The sequence below is a fragment of the Pyxicephalus adspersus genome, chromosome 4 (genome assembly GCF_032062135.1).
Source record: "Pyxicephalus adspersus chromosome 4, UCB_Pads_2.0, whole genome shotgun sequence".
In the NCBI taxonomy this organism is placed as follows: Eukaryota; Metazoa; Chordata; class Amphibia; order Anura; family Pyxicephalidae; genus Pyxicephalus; species Pyxicephalus adspersus.
Genome location: NC_092861.1, coordinates 12793397 through 12799396, shown reverse-complemented (window position 1 = coordinate 12799396; position 6000 = coordinate 12793397). Strand labels below are relative to the sequence as shown.

Below are 6000 nucleotides of genomic sequence, written 5' to 3'. Positions count from 1 at the left end.
ACCCTTGTTCTTTTTACACATGGATTGGGCACCCCTGCCCTTTTGAGATCCCTTTCCTTTTTCAGACATGGATTGGGTAACCATTTTCACTCTAGACTGCATTTTTTAGATATGAAATTTTCGAACATGAACTAGACTTACCTGCCCTTTTCAGACATAGATCAGCGTCCTGGCCATTTCAGACTTTCCTGGCCATTTCAGAGAGATCAGGCACCCCTGCCATTGATGGACACGGATCTGGCAATTTTGGCTCTGGATTATTAACATTTGTACACTCCTACCTATTATTTTAAATGTAGTTTAACTCTGATAGTTCATGTTTTTGAAAGTCAAAAATACTTTTTGCACATGTACCTGTAATAAGCCTTAGGCTGAACATTGAGGCGTGGAAGTGTGGAATTGTGTTCCCATGAGTAAGCATTTCCCTGACAATATTTCCACGCTGTACATCTACGTAGTACGATGATCTGTAGTTAAAACAAAAAGTAAGATAAAGTGCAGCTCCTCCCTACATGCCCTGAACAAAAGTCAGGAAAGAGAATCAGTGCCAATGAACAGCCAGCTGAATAGAGAGCTGTATGTGTGTCAGCTGAGGCTTGGAACACAATGCATTGGTGAGGGATCCAGACCAGGAAATTTACAACCCAGAGGTGAGCTTGTGAACCGTCTAATAATCAGAATATTATTTTTGGCATTTGTTTGTTTTTACATCTGCAACTTGGCTGAAAGCCTTGCAATAATATTAAATTCTGCTGACTTTGACTCCGAGATAATGCAGCAGTGATGTGATGATGTTCGTTCTATGGGGTTTATATATATAGCAGTGAATATGATTGTTTAACGCATTTTCTTTTTTTTTTAGGTAATTTAGGTAAATCCTTACCCTTTACATACATATACATATATTGATATTAGGAATGATGATTGATATTAGCAATGATGTAGGATGCGCTACACATTGGCACCACATTTGCTGCAAATATTGAGGCTCTTTCGGAGTGTTTCCCAACCTGGGTTCCATGGAGTGCTAGAATTTCTCCAGAGGTTGCTAGAGGTTCCTTGAGCAAGGAGCAATTCCTGCCTCATTTCTGGGTATCTAGTGTGACATTCTTCCCACTGGCCCGCTGTGTAATTCTTCCCATTGACCACTACCCTAATATACAGAACTGAGAGATGTGGATAATGTAGAAGGTGTTTCCTGAAGGCTTAAAAGTCTTTCAAGGGTTCCCCCATGTTACAAAGGAAAAGAAAAGCTGCTCTTTTGTTTTACATTTGTATAGGCAAGTACTACTTATATACATTAGTTTTCCAATTCTAAGGGCCCTTTCAGACCCGTGATACCAAACACAGAGGAAAATGTACCAGGGCAACAAGATTTGCTTGTAGCTGCAGAGATTGAATGGGAGAAGTTTGGACTGTGGGTTAGCCTGCAACAGACCATTGAGGCTCAGCGCAGGTCTAAATGGCTCTAAATGTTGCTGATGTTGTTCCATCTATTTGGGGATTTTTTTAGTTGTTAATAAATGAAAAATTGTGTAGTTTATGTTCTTTTGAGTCACAGACCTGTTTAGGTCTTGTGATTGGTCTAGCACTGTGAAATAAGGTGAAAAAGGGGTCCTTTGCCATGTGAGTTGAGGTTCAATAGGGGCTGTATGGGTGTGTAGGTGTACACTGGTAGGGGTGTCAAACTCTGGTCCGTGGGCCAAATCTGGCACTCAATGTCCTTTTTTTTTTACCCCCCCCCCCCCCCCCCAAAGAATTCCGAAAATGAACTACACCTGGCCCGCCCGTATTACCACCTCACATCATCATTTTCAATACATGCAATACATAAAAACTATTCCTGTACACTCATCATGTGACACAAAGCCTAGGCAATGATCACATGGTGCCTGACTACCAAGGCATTGTATTTGTTTCAATCCATTAGAGACTGCATAGTGTAATATTTAGTGTCAGACAAACTTGTGATGTGAGAGGATAAACAAAACACAGCCTGCATAGATAGATAGAAATTAGTCTCTTCAATCCTAAAGTGTGTGTAGAGGAGTTTGTTTTTGTTAGTTATGGATTAAGTAGTAAACTTCCTCAATTTTTTCAATAAATTTCAAGTTTGGCCCCCAACTTGGTCTATGTTTTTAATTTCGTCCCTCTGTGTATTTGAGTTTGACACCCCTGCTGTATGGGCAAATCACAGAAACCCTGTCACTTGTTTACCAGCTGCCCATTGTAAGAGTAAGGGCCATTATTATTATACAGTATTTTTATAGCACCAACATATTATACAGTGCTTTACAGAGTCCACAAACATGTGACTAGCTGTCCCTCAAAAATATACTCACAATATAATGTCCCTACCATAGTTATTAATACAGTTTAAGGATTAGCCAATTAACCTAGTTGCATGTTTTTGGAATATGGGAGGAAACTCATGCAAACACGGGCAGAACTTGCAAGCTCCATGTAGGTATTGTCCTGGCAGAGATTTAAACCTGGGAATTGGTGCTGCAAAGGCCAGAGTGCTAACCACTGAGCCACCACGTGCTGCCCCTTTTCCTAATGCTGTTGTAAACTTGTAAAAATGTGTGTGAAACCAGCTAACACAAATAAAATGAACAACTAGCGTTACATTTTTTGTCTATGGCTGTAAACTAATGTGTAAAGCAGGCTTGTTAAACTAGTTTATTTTGGGCCACATTTGTCCTTCTTATGCCATTGGTATAGCCCATAGTGGTTTATTTAAACTGATCAAGGCCTCTTTGTTTTAAAGTTGCACATTATAATGTAATATTACAGCTTAATATGTTTTAGGCCCATTTTACCAGGCAAAATTGCTTTATGTTGCAGTAGTCATTATAATGTTGAGGGAACGTCTTTATAATAAGTGTTTAGACTTAGGACTTCTTGCACTAATAATGCGACATGTTAATGTGTACTGCCTTTCACATCAAAAAGGTGCATATTATTATTATTGTTATTATTAATATTAATAATAATAAACATGATTTATATAGTGCCAACATATTATGCAGCTCTGTACATTAAATAGGGGATCATATACTATTTTTGGCAATGTTCACTGGCAAGGTGAGTTAGAGCGTCATTTACAATGAATGGCACTGGATTACACCAATGGCTGGGATGTCTCCATTAATAGGTGGACCATTGATGTCTTCAATTGCAATGCAGGTTTCCCGGTCCTGCATTACAGAGAATGACATTAGTGTTGCTTATAAAAAGTCTGTGGGGCAGGAGGAGCCAGGGCCATAAGGGATAAGGTAGGTAGACTAGCTTTTTATTTGCCAGCTGGATGTATATGAGCATTTACCCTTGCAGTATAGGGGCACCTTAACTGATATTACCCCCTACAATGCAGGACTGCATTGTACGTCAGGGCACCGAGGGCCCATTCACAACCTAGAGGTTGCATAAATGAGAAGCTGGGTTGGTCGGCAGCTAAACAAGGTATAAAGTAGGTAAATTTGTCCTTTACCCACTAGACCTTACCAAACATTTAACCCTTACAGTGCAGGGGCAGCCTGATTTATTCCCTACCGTGTGGGGCCAATAGCCCTGCAATGTAAGTGAGGGCACCAAGGGCCCGACAACAACTTACAAGTTGCATGGAAGCGGAACCCCGCCAGTGCAATGTAAGGGTTACATGCAATATAATCCCTACATTGCAGGGGTAACCTGACTGACATTATTCCCTACAATGTGGGGCCAATAGCCCTGAAATTTAAGTGAAGCCCCGCCAGCAGACTACGGTATAAGGTAAGTAAGCTTGCACTTTACAACCCCTCTGGACCTAAACAAATATTTAACCCTTACAGTTCAGGGGTAACCTAACTGATGTTATCCCCTGCGTTGTGAGAGAGTACCAAGAGCCCGTCCACAACTAAGAGGTTGCATGGAAGTGATGCCCCTTCGGCAAATTTGGATTTCAGGTACACACAATTTACAGGTTGAATGGAAGATAAATCCCACAGGTGAAATGGGGTATAAGGTAAGTAAACTTTCTCTTTACAACCCCTCTAGACATGAACGAATATTTAACCCTTACAGTGCAAGGTGTCTTCCATTGGGTCATGCATCGTCCTGGTATCTGTCTCCAAGCCGGCGGCATCTTAGCCTCTTTTTACGGGTTCTTCTACGTCACCCGACCCAGGTGCGAGATCGGGAAACGTAGGTTGGAAAAAAACTTGCCAATATTACTGCGCATGCATGGGATCGGCAATTTTTTTTCCTTTTTACGAAAAGGCTTCTTCTGCGCATGGCTGAGACGCTCCGGAGCACCCAAGAGCCTCCCCGGATGCGTGACATAGGTATCACGGGAGCCTTTGCGCTCCCATTCATTCTCGATTTTACAAATACATTTGTACAATAATGATCTCCCTAATGGTGCTGACAAGGACTGTGGAGACTTTGATTCATTGATCAGCTCACGCTGAAGTGAAATATTACTATTGTTACTATGATCATTAGTTGTATTATCTTTGTTTTTACTAAAGAAATGCAAAATATTTCTTTGCTTTTTCTCACTCATTATGGGTTTATTTCATTTGAATCCAAGACCAAACAAGAAATAAAATATCAAAGTCAAACTATTTGATGCCATTAAATATAACGGTAAAGAAAATACACAGCTAAGGTCATACTTACCTAAAAGAACATATGAGAAATAAACAAATAAAATAAAACAATTGGATGAGAATCGGTATTTATGGAGCGGGGTGACTGTTGTAATGGTGGAAACAATACTGAAGCGTACGGCTCAGCAGCGGTTGCCTCATACAACTTAATACGACACTGACGTTGTGCTTTGGTTTTTTGTCGCTAGTACAGTTTGTGAGTTTAGTCCAATATAAAGGCTATAATCAGAATAAAGGAATATATTAGAATATTATTTTTGTTTTATTAATAAAACATAAAAAATTGCAGATAAGGTCCACATTTTCTGTGGACCACCAAACTTTTCTCACGGACCAATGCTTAGAGACCGCTGCTTTAAAGAGGCCCTGTCACCACATGCAACCTATATACTTTATTACTGTATCGCAATAAATCGAGTGTTTATCTCCTAGCTCAATGTGTTGATATGTAATATGAAGGTTATAATAGGTTATAGGCAGCTGATACACTTTATTGTTGTTAATAGTATGGTAACTGACTTTTGCTGTACAGTAATACAATATAGATGTGGTGACAGGGTCTCTATTCAGACATTAGAGGATTATGCTGGGAAGTGACACAGCAGGGCTATGTGATGAAAGACAATTGACACCTCAGGCTATGGGAGGCTCTCCTTGGCCCTGTGTCTGTGAGGAGAAGTGAATGCTAATTATGGCTGTGCTGACTTGCAGTAGTGCGCAGGCACCGCATACAGCACACGGAAACACAGCCCATACACTTCCCACAAGCACAGGAGCCGCCCCGTCCATCACATCGGGGTCTGCTCGGCCTAGGCCGCCTCATACAGGAAGTCATCTATGAGGTAAGGTAGGAGAGGATCGACGCAGAGAGCTTTTGGCGGGATAAGGCCTGGGCGCCGTTACCATGGCAACACGAGGCTCAGTCAGGGGCTGTTTGTTTACTTCACACAGGGCAGCTAGTGTTGTGTCTCATATACACCCCGATGTATTCATAATAAGGGACCAAATATAATTGTCTGTGACCTTCTAAATGCTGTGGAACTATATATCCCAGCATGCCCCTGTCAGTTGTGGGCTGAGCAATAAAGTCTTTTAGGAAAGATGTTTTGTCATTTGCAACCCCTACCTAATGTACAGCGCTGTGTAATATGTTGGCGTGTCATAAATACAATTTATTATTAATAATAGTGATGAATGTAAGGTTGTTAATTAGGCCATCATGTAAGTTGCTCCTATCACTGTGCTGCCTAGGACAACCTGCCAGGAGCGTCTGTGCCTCCATCTTGGTTTTAGTGTTGTGTGTTAGTTAGTCCTGATCCCCCACGGTATCCATACTGCTTACTAAGCC

General features: G+C 41.1%; 1 protein-coding gene across 5 annotated transcripts in view; it reads left to right on the top strand.

Annotated features, from left to right (window-relative positions):
* The first annotated feature begins 516 nt into the window (after positions 1–516).
* Positions 517–6000, top strand: part of PLA2G7 (phospholipase A2 group VII) — a 28258-nt gene continuing 22774 nt past the window's right edge. For 2 of the 5 annotated variants that reach the window (XM_072407428.1, XM_072407426.1), the window contains exon 1: positions 5331–5494. The gene's annotated coding sequence lies outside the window, so the exon portion shown is untranslated. Of the gene's footprint in view, positions 651–5330; positions 5495–6000 lie in introns of those variants that run through there. The other 3 variants (XM_072407430.1, XM_072407427.1, XM_072407429.1) reach the window with 3 other exon arrangements.